Raw genomic sequence first — 10,000 nt, forward strand, 5'->3', positions numbered from 1 at the left:
TCCCCCAGTCCGTGCCAGTTCTGAGTTGATCGTTGAATGGCGGCCGAAGAGAATCCGCGCACCCGCGCGCCCCCGGAGGAGCACGCTAAGGCGGACGCGGCCTCGCAGCAAGGAAGATCCGTGGGAGGCCAAGGCACGGGACCGAGCTCGGATCCTGCACGCAGGTTGAAGCACCGGGGCGCGAACGCCGCGCAGGCGCGCGCATCCTGCACCGCCGGCCAGCACGAGGCCAACCAACGGCGAGAGCAGACCACGCCCGCGCTAAACGCCCGCACTTACCGGCACCCCTACGGCACTCACCTCGCCCAGGCCCGGCACGTTAGCGCTGACCCACTTCCCGACCAAGCCCGACACGCCCCGATCCTCAGAGCCAATCCTTATCCCGAAGTTACGGATCCAATTTGCCGACTTCCCTTACCTACATTATTCTATCGACTAGAGGCTCTTCACCTTGGAGACCTGCTGCGGATATGGGTACGAACCGGCGCGACACCTCCACGTGGCCCTCTCCCGGATTTTCAAGGTCCGAGGGGAAGATCGGGACACCGCCGCAACTGCGGTGCTCTTCGCGTTCCAAACCCTATCTCCCTGCTAGAGGATTCCAGGGAACTCGAACGCTCATGCAGAAAAGAAAACTCTTCCCCGATCTCCCGACGGCGTCTCCGGGTCCTTTTGGGTTACCCCGACGAGCATCTCTAAAAGAGGGGCCCGACTTGTATCGGTTCCGCTGCCGGGTTCCGGAATAGGAACCGGATTCCCTTTCGCCCAACGGGGGCCAGCACAAAGTGCATCATGCTATGACGGCCCCCATCAACATCGGATTTCTCCTAGGGCTTAGGATCGACTGACTCGTGTGCAACGGCTGTTCACACGAAACCCTTCTCCGCGTCAGCCCTCCAGGGCCTCGCTGGAGTATTTGCTACTACCACCAAGATCTGCACCGACGGCGGCTCCAGGCAGGCTCACGCCCAGACCCTTCTGCGCCCACCGCCGCGACCCTCCTACTCGTCAGGGCTTCGCGGCCGGCCGCAAGGACCGGCCATGACTGCCAGACTGACGGCCGAGTATAGGCACGACGCTTCAGCGCCATCCATTTTCAGGGCTAGTTGCTTCGGCAGGTGAGTTGTTACACACTCCTTAGCGGATTCCGACTTCCATGGCCACCGTCCTGCTGTCTTAAGCAACCAACGCCTTTCATGGTTTCCCATGAGCGTCGATTCGGGCGCCTTAACTCGGCGTTTGGTTCATCCCACAGCGCCAGTTCTGCTTACCAAAAGTGGCCCACTTGGCACTCCGATCCGAGTCGTTTGCTCGCGGCTTCAGCATATCAAGCAAGCCGGAGATCTCACCCATTTAAAGTTTGAGAATAGGTTGAGGTCGTTTCGGCCCCAAGGCCTCTAATCATTCGCTTTACCGGATGAGACTCGTACGAGCACCAGCTATCCTGAGGGAAACTTCGGAGGGAACCAGCTACTAGATGGTTCGATTAGTCTTTCGCCCCTATACCCAGCTCCGACGATCGATTTGCACGTCAGAATCGCTACGGACCTCCATCAGGGTTTCCCCTGACTTCGTCCTGGCCAGGCATAGTTCACCATCTTTCGGGTCCCAACGTGTACGCTCTAGGTGCGCCTCACCTCGCAATGAGGACGAGACGCCCCGGGAGTGCGGAGGCCGCCGCCCCGTGAAGGGCGGGGAAGCCCCATCCTCCCTCGGCCCGCGCAAGGCGAGACCTTCACTTTCATTACGCCTTTAGGTTTCGTACAGCCCAATGACTCGCGCACATGTTAGACTCCTTGGTCCGTGTTTCAAGACGGGTCGTGAAATTGTCCAAAGCTGAAGCGCCGCTGACGGGAGCGATTATTCCGCCCGAGAGCATCCCGAGCCAACAGCGGCGCGGGTCCGGGGCCGGGCCAGGTAGGTCCGTCATCCGGGAAGAACCGCGCGCGCTTGCCGGGAGCCCGAGCGCCCAAAGGGGCGAATCGACTCCTCCAGATATACCGCCGGGCAGCCAGCCAGGACACCGGGGCTCTGCCCAACAGACGCGAACCGAGGCCCGCGGAAGGACAGGCTGCGCACCCGGGCCGTAGGCCGGCACCCAGCGGGTCGCGACGTCCTACTAGGGGAGAAGTGCGGCCCACCGCACACCGGAACGGCCCCACCCCGCGGCGAGTGGAAAGGCAACCGGACACGACCCCGCCGCGGATTGCTCCGCGCGGGCGGCCGGCCCCATCTGCCGAGGGCGGAGGCCTGTGGCCGGATGGGCGTGAATCTCACCCGTTCGACCTTTCGGACTTCTCACGTTTACCCCAGAACGGTTTCACGTACTTTTGAACTCTCTCTTCAAAGTTCTTTTCAACTTTCCCTCACGGTACTTGTTCGCTATCGGTCTCGTGGTCATATTTAGTCTCAGATGGAGTTTACCACCCACTTGGAGCTGCACTCTCAAGCAACCCGACTCGAAGGAGAGGTCCCGCCGACGCTCGCACCGGCCGCTACGGGCCTGGCACCCTCTACGGGCCGTGGCCTCATTCAAGTTGGACTTGGGCTCGGCGCGAGGCGTCGGGGTAGTGGACCCTCCCAAACACCACATGCCACGACAGGCGGCAGCCTGCGGGGTTCGGTGCTGGACTCTTCCCTGTTCGCTCGCCGCTACTGGGGGAATCCTTGTTAGTTTCTTTTCCTCCGCTTAGTAATATGCTTAAATTCAGCGGGTAGTCTCGCCTGCTCTGAGGTCGTTGTACGAGGTGTCGCACGCCACACCGCCAGCCGGCTGTGCACGCTACCGAGTAAGTACCGGTATGCGAACCGCCAGGCGACGGGCGCGCATCGCACGTTTCAGGAGGCGCGGCCGGCCCCACAGGCGGCCGCGACGCTCCCAGGTCTGCGAAGCGGGGCAAACGCCGCGCGCTTCAGTATACGTAGCCGACCCTCAGCCAGACGTGGCCCGGGAACGGAATCCATGGACCGCAATGTGCGTTCGAAACGTCGATGTTCATGTGTCCTGCAGTTCACATGTCGACGCGCAATTTGCTGCGTTCTTCATCGACCCACGAGCCGAGTGATCCACCGTCCTGGGTGATCTTTTCTTAGTTTCCACTGTCTCTTTCAAGACAGTTGCATAGGCGGGACGTAGGCGTGTGGCGGCCCCTGTTCAAGCGTTCTGTGTCCAACGGCCTCACGGCCGATGGGCGTCGTACGGCTCCACACCGGAGCGGACAGGCAGTCGGGCGAAAGTCATTCAAAACCGGCGCCAGGCGCCAGGTGCCGCAGGCCAGCCGCTCCAGCGCTTCAGCGCTCGTACCACACAACATTGGCGTTAGTTTTGAGAAGCACGCGTGGTTCCGCACGCGGCGCACGGCTACTGCGAGCCGTACAGGTAGCGTGTTGCGCGACACGACACGCACATCGAACGACATGCAGTCTAGTCGGTAATGATCCTTCCGCAGGTTCACCTACGGAAACCTTGTTACGACTTTTACTTCCTCTAAATGATCAAGTTTGGTCATCTTTCCGGTAGCATCGGCAACGACAGAGTCAATGCCGCGTACCAGTCCGAAGACCTCACTAAATCATTCAATCGGTAGTAGCGACGGGCGGTGTGTACAAAGGGCAGGGACGTAATCAACGCGAGCTTATGACTCGCGCTTACTGGGAATTCCTCGTTCATGGGGAACAATTGCAAGCCCCAATCCCTAGCACGAAGGAGGTTCAGCGGGTTACCCCGACCTTTCGGCCTAGGAAGACACGCTGATTCCTTCAGTGTAGCGCGCGTGCGGCCCAGAACATCTAAGGGCATCACAGACCTGTTATTGCTCAATCTCGTGCGGCTAGAAGCCGCCTGTCCCTCTAAGAAGAAAAGTAATCGCTGACAGCACGAAGGATGTCACGCGACTAGTTAGCAGGCTAGAGTCTCGTTCGTTATCGGAATTAACCAGACAAATCGCTCCACCAACTAAGAACGGCCATGCACCACCACCCACCGAATCAAGAAAGAGCTATCAATCTGTCAATCCTTCCGGTGTCCGGGCCTGGTGAGGTTTCCCGTGTTGAGTCAAATTAAGCCGCAGGCTCCACTCCTGGTGGTGCCCTTCCGTCAATTCCTTTAAGTTTCAGCTTTGCAACCATACTTCCCCCGGAACCCAAAAGCTTTGGTTTCCCGGAGGCTGCCCGCCGAGTCATCGGAGGAACTGCGGCGGATCGCTGGCTGGCATCGTTTATGGTTAGAACTAGGGCGGTATCTGATCGCCTTCGAACCTCTAACTTTCGTTCTTGATTAATGAAAACATACTTGGCAAATGCTTTCGCTTCTGTTCGTCTTGCGACGATCCAAGAATTTCACCTCTAACGTCGCAATACGAATGCCCCCGCCTGTCCCTATTAATCATTACCTCGGGTTCCGAAAACCAACAAAATAGAACCGAGGTCCTATTCCATTATTCCATGCACACAGTATTCAGGCGGGCTTGCCTGCTTTAAGCACTCTAATTTGTTCAAAGTAAACGTGCCGGCCCACCGAGACACTCACTCAAGAGCACCCTGGTAGGATTGCAACGGGGTCCGCCTCGGGACGCACGAGCACGCACGAGGCGCGTCGCACGCCTTCGGCTCGCCCCACCGGCAGGACGTCCCACGATACATGCCAGTTAAACACCGACGGGCGGTGAACCAACAGCGTGGGACACAAATCCAACTACGAGCTTTTTAACCGCAACAACTTTAATATACGCTATTGGAGCTGGAATTACCGCGGCTGCTGGCACCAGACTTGCCCTCCAATAGATACTCGTTAAAGGATTTAAAGTGTACTCATTCCGATTACGGGGCCTCGGATGAGTCCCGTATCGTTATTTTTCGTCACTACCTCCCCGTGCCGGGAGTGGGTAATTTGCGCGCCTGCTGCCTTCCTTGGATGTGGTAGCCGTTTCTCAGGCTCCCTCTCCGGAATCGAACCCTGATTCCCCGTTACCCGTTACAACCATGGTAGGCGCAGAACCTACCATCGACAGTTGATAAGGCAGACATTTGAAAGATGCGTCGCCGGTACGAGGACCGTGCGATCAGCCCAAAGTTATTCAGAGTCACCAAGGCAAACGGACCGGACGAGCCGACCGATTGGTTTTGATCTAATAAAAGCGTCCCTTCCATCTCTGGTCGGGACTCTGTTTGCATGTATTAGCTCTAGAATTACCACAGTTATCCAAGTAACGTGGGTACGATCTAAGGAACCATAACTGATTTAATGAGCCATTCGCGGTTTCACCTTAATGCGGCTTGTACTGAGACATGCATGGCTTAATCTTTGAGACAAGCATATGACTACTGGCAGGATCAACCAGGGAGCTGCGTCAACTAGAGCTGAGCAGCCGGCCGCCCGGGAGTGTGTCCCGGGGGCCCGCGCGAACACGCAAGCGTCCGCTCAATTATTCTGCAAACAGGAGGAGGCTGAGCTCCCCTGCACAATACACCTCGAAACCCTCTCAGGTCCCGGCGGCGCGCAGCGCCGTCCTAAGTACTTGGTCGGGTTCGAGAGAGGCGCAATCGCCCGGAGTTTGGCGAGTAGACGCTTTAGGTGCGACCACCCGTGCTCCCAACTGAGCTTGCCGCTGCCGACAGAGGCCCGGGAGCGTGCTGTCGTGGCATTGCCGGCGGGAGACAACACGCGCCACCTACGGTGACCGGCAGCTCCAACGCCAGCGCCACAGAAGGACAAAAGCCCCACTTGGGTGCCGAAGCGAACTCTCCCAGCACAGCGCACGCGCCAACACGTCCGCACAGCTGCGATACAAACCACCTGCGAGAACCGCAGAGGCGACCGAGCAGCAGACGGCGTCGCGGCGCCGAGCGCCGGGCGGCGGCGCATCCTCAGCGCACACAGTCCTCAATCGGACCAGCACACTGCAGATGTCCACCGCGCTTCGCACCGGGCCCGCGAGGACCTACTTTGGCCGCACGGCGCCGCGTGCAGGGTGCGCCGGCGCGCAGCTGCGCCGCCTGCCGCCTCCGTCGGCCGGCGCGCCTGCCACTGGCCGCCCCCACCAGCCGGCTGTAGCGCGTGCGCCCACGCACCGCGCGGCCAGCACGCCGGGAGGCCCCCCCTCACCGGCCGGGGACGGTCCCACCCAGCCACCGCCGCGTATCGCTTCACACCCAGATGCCATTCACGTTCGTGGGCATGGTGGGTATCGCTGGAACAACCGGTTGGTAGCTCAACCGATCGTCGCCATCACTGATTCACCTCTAGCGAGAACAACCGCACCACAACGGTTTACCAGTTGTTCATTTGCATAACGTCACCAGCAAACGTAGGCGTCCATCGCCATTTGCAAATTCAACGATTGTTGCATGCCTGTGTCAGGTGTCACGACACACTATGTCTGCCCACATACACGCAACAACATGTGCACGCTTCGCGAACACGTGGAAGGTGGCCCCCGTACGTATGCGATGTCCATTGCGCGAACGACTGTCAACCGGCCTCTGTCGCATGTCGCAGATGTGGAACGCAGTGCACCATGCTATCACGGTGTGTGAGAAGAGACGACTACGTCTGACAACACGCGCCACTACATCAACAGACGGCTCATGCTGATCGCCATCCAGGGCATACCACACTGCAATCCAGCTCTTATAGGGAGACGACACGTAGCTGAGTGCACAACATTTGGACCGCATGGTTCGCCGTTGTTGGCGCAGTCGTTGTACGGTCACATGTACCACGATGTATCATTCAGTACATGAGGACCAATGTGCAGTACAGTGTGTGATTTGGACGTACAACATCAGCGGACAGTTGACACAGGCCGTACCACAGCGTAGGCTAAGTGCTTCGCACATGCGAATGCCAATGAACAACTGCAAATGCCAATGAACAACTGCAAAGGGCATTGAGCATGTACGTCCTGCTGCCATCCACATTACAGTGTATAGCTGCAAGGTGTTTAACATGAAGCGATACACTGGGGACCGGGCAGTGCGAGTAGCAAACTATATTGCGGGGGTTGCAGTTAGGCAACACTACACTAATTTAACGCGTCGTATGACAATTACAGAGCAGGTTAAGGCCCAACGTGTGTTGGGTTAAGGCCCAACGTGTGTTGGGTTAAGGCCCAACGTGTGTTGGGTTAAGGCCCAACGTGTGTTGGGTTAAGGCCCAACGTGTGTTGGGTTAAGGCCCAACGTGTGTTGGGTTAAGGCCCAACGTGTGTTGGGTTAAGGCCCAACGTGTGTTGGGTTAAGGCCCAACGTGTGTTGGGTTAAGGCCCAACGTGTGTTGGGTTAAGGCCCAACGTGTGTTGGGTTAAGGCCCAACGTGTGTTGGGTTAAGGCCCAACGTGTGTTGGGTTACGTTAAGGGGCAATGTGGGTTACGTTAAGGGGCAATGTGGGTTACGTTAAGGGGCAATGTGGGTTACGTTACGGCGCAATATAGGTTACGTTACGGCGCAATATAGGTTACGTTAAGGCGCAATATCGGTTACGTTAAGGCGCAATACAGGTTACGTTAAGGCGCAATACAGGTTACGTTAAGGCGCAATACAGGTTACGTTAAGGCGCAATACAGGTTACGTTAAGGCGCAATACAGGTTACGTTAAGGCGCAATGCAGGTTACGTTAAGGCGCAATACAGGTTACGTTAAGGCGCAATACAGGTTACGTTAAGGCGCAATACAGGTTACGTTAAGGCGCAATACAGGTTACGTTAAGGCGCAATACAGGTTACGTTAAGGCGCAATACAGGTTACGTTAAGGCGCAATACAGGTTACGTTAAGGCGCAATACAGGTTACGTTAAGGCGCAATACAGGTTACGTTAAGGCGCAATACAGGTTACGTTAAGGCGCAATACAGGTTACGTTAAGGCGCAATACAGGTTACGTTAAGGCGCAATACAGGTTACGTTAAGGCGCAATACAGGTTACGTTAAGGCGCAATACAGGTTACGTTAAGGCGCAATACAGGTTACGTTAAGGCGCAATACAGGTTACGTTAAGGCGCAATACAGGTTACGTTAAGGCGCAATACAGGTTACGTTAAGGCGCAATACAGGTTACGTTAAGGCGCAATACAGGTTAGGTTAAGGCGCAATACAGGTTAGGTTAAGGCGCAATACAGGTTAGGTTAAGGTACGACATAGGTTAGGTTAAGGTACGACATAGGTTAGGTTAAGGTACGACATAGGTTAGGTTAAGGTACGACATAGGTTAGGTTAAGGTACGACATAGGTTAGGTTAAGGTACGACATAGGTTAGGTTAAGGTACGACATAGGTTAGGTTAAGGTACGACATAGGTTAGGTTAAGGTACGACATAGGTTAGGTTAAGGTACGACATAGGTTAGGTTAAGGTACGACATAGGTTAGGTTAAGGTACGACATAGGTTAGGTTAAGGTACGACATAGGTTAGGTTAAGGTACGACATAGGTTAGGTTAAGGTACGACATAGGTTAGGTTAAGGTACGACATAGGTTAGGTTAAGGTACGACATAGGTTAGGTTAAGGTACGACATAGGTTAGGTTAAGGTACGACATAGGTTAGGTTAAGGTACGACATAGGTTAGGTTAAGGTACGACATAGGTTAGGTTAAGGTACGACATAGGTTAGGTTAAGGTACGACATAGGTTAGGTTAAGGTACGACATAGGTTAGGTTAAGGTACGACATAGGTTAGGTTAAGGTACGACATAGGTTAGGTTAAGGTACGACATAGGTTAGGTTAAGGTACGACATAGGTTAGGTTAAGGTACGACATAGGTTAGGTTAAGGTACGACATAGGTTAGGTTAAGGTACGACATAGGTTAGGTTAAGGTACGACATAGGTTAGGTTACGGTACGACATAGGTTAGGTTACGGTACGACATAGGTTAGGTTACGGTACGACATAGGTTAGGTTACGGTACGACATAGGTTAGGTTACGGTACGACATAGGTTAGGTTACGGTACGACATAGGTTAGGTTACGGTACGACATAGGTTAGGTTACGGTACGACATAGGTTAGGTTACGGTACGATATAGGTTAGGTTACGGTACGATATAGGTTAGGTTAAGGTACACATTGTTGTAAGGAAAGGTTTAATGGGGGGCGGGGCGGGGCGGCCGGTTTGTTGATTGTGATTATAGTAAGTGGATGCCTGCGGCATCATCTGATTTGCCACGTCAGGATGCACCTTTGGCTCATGACAGGCGGCGCTCTCATTCCATGCTTGTGGCAGACCTGTGTCTTTCATTCCTGCCATTGTTTGTGTGCTGTGAGAGGAGGCAGTATTGTGATGTTGGGTGCACCCCTGTGTAGGACATGTGTGGGTGTTGGTGGCTTGGCTGAGCAATGGTGGTTGTCGGGTGGGTGGGATATTCTGTTTTCTGAGTGGACCTCCCAGTCTGGTTATGACAGTGTGGATTGTCTAATGTGGCGGAGAGGATGCACTGGGTGTTGTTCCATGCTGGTGCTTACATATTGTCTGTGTGCGTGTTACAGGCAGAGAGTAGTGCGTGATAAGGGTGTGTGGCTGACGTGTGGTTGTGATTGTGAGCAGAGTCTTTCAGCATGTATACGGACAGTTGTATACATTATCTGTATTCTGATGGCTCTATCTATTACTAATCAGCGCCGTGTATACGTTTAATCCGGTTCCAGTCGAAACTGTTGTATCTCTGTACATTAGTGACACGGCGAGCCCGCTATGTAGTTACTCGTCTCGGCAGCTTCCACCGGTGTATGGCAAATGATTATAAGGAATCAGTCTAGTCGTCAATACCGATGGTGTGACGTCACATGTCTGGGGTGGGGGACGCTGCGCCCTTCCGGTGGGTCATGGCCTAGAAAGACTCTTCCCACGCAGGGGGGCGTGGACTGTCATTGACTCTTCCAGGTAATATACTTGCCGTACGTTCTTGCGACTGCGAGTGCAACGCTCACCGGTACCGACATGGATGGAGCGCCTCCTAGCTGACCGCTCAGCATCGGCATTCGTACAGAGAGCAACGCGGTCGCGTCTCTAGC

General features: G+C 55.4%; 2 non-coding genes and 1 pseudogene across 2 annotated transcripts; all 3 read right to left on the minus strand.

The window, feature by feature from the left end:
• The window catches only part of LOC124578174, a 5,632-nt pseudogene extending 2,894 nt beyond the window's left edge, over positions 1–2,738 (minus strand).
• Positions 2,739–2,926: 188 nt separating this feature from the next.
• Positions 2,927–3,081, minus strand: LOC124578147. The gene has a single exon (XR_006972681.1). It is a non-coding gene; the product is annotated as a 5.8S ribosomal RNA (ribosomal RNA).
• Positions 3,082–3,432: 351 nt separating this feature from the next.
• LOC124578159 lies at positions 3,433–5,342 on the minus strand. The gene has a single exon (XR_006972692.1). It is a non-coding gene; the product is annotated as a small subunit ribosomal RNA (ribosomal RNA).
• Between the last annotated feature and the right edge of the window lie 4,658 nt (positions 5,343–10,000).

The sequence above is a fragment of the Schistocerca americana genome, unplaced genomic scaffold (genome assembly GCF_021461395.2).
Source record: "Schistocerca americana isolate TAMUIC-IGC-003095 unplaced genomic scaffold, iqSchAmer2.1 HiC_scaffold_274, whole genome shotgun sequence".
NCBI classification, from domain to species: Eukaryota; Metazoa; Arthropoda; class Insecta; order Orthoptera; family Acrididae; genus Schistocerca; species Schistocerca americana.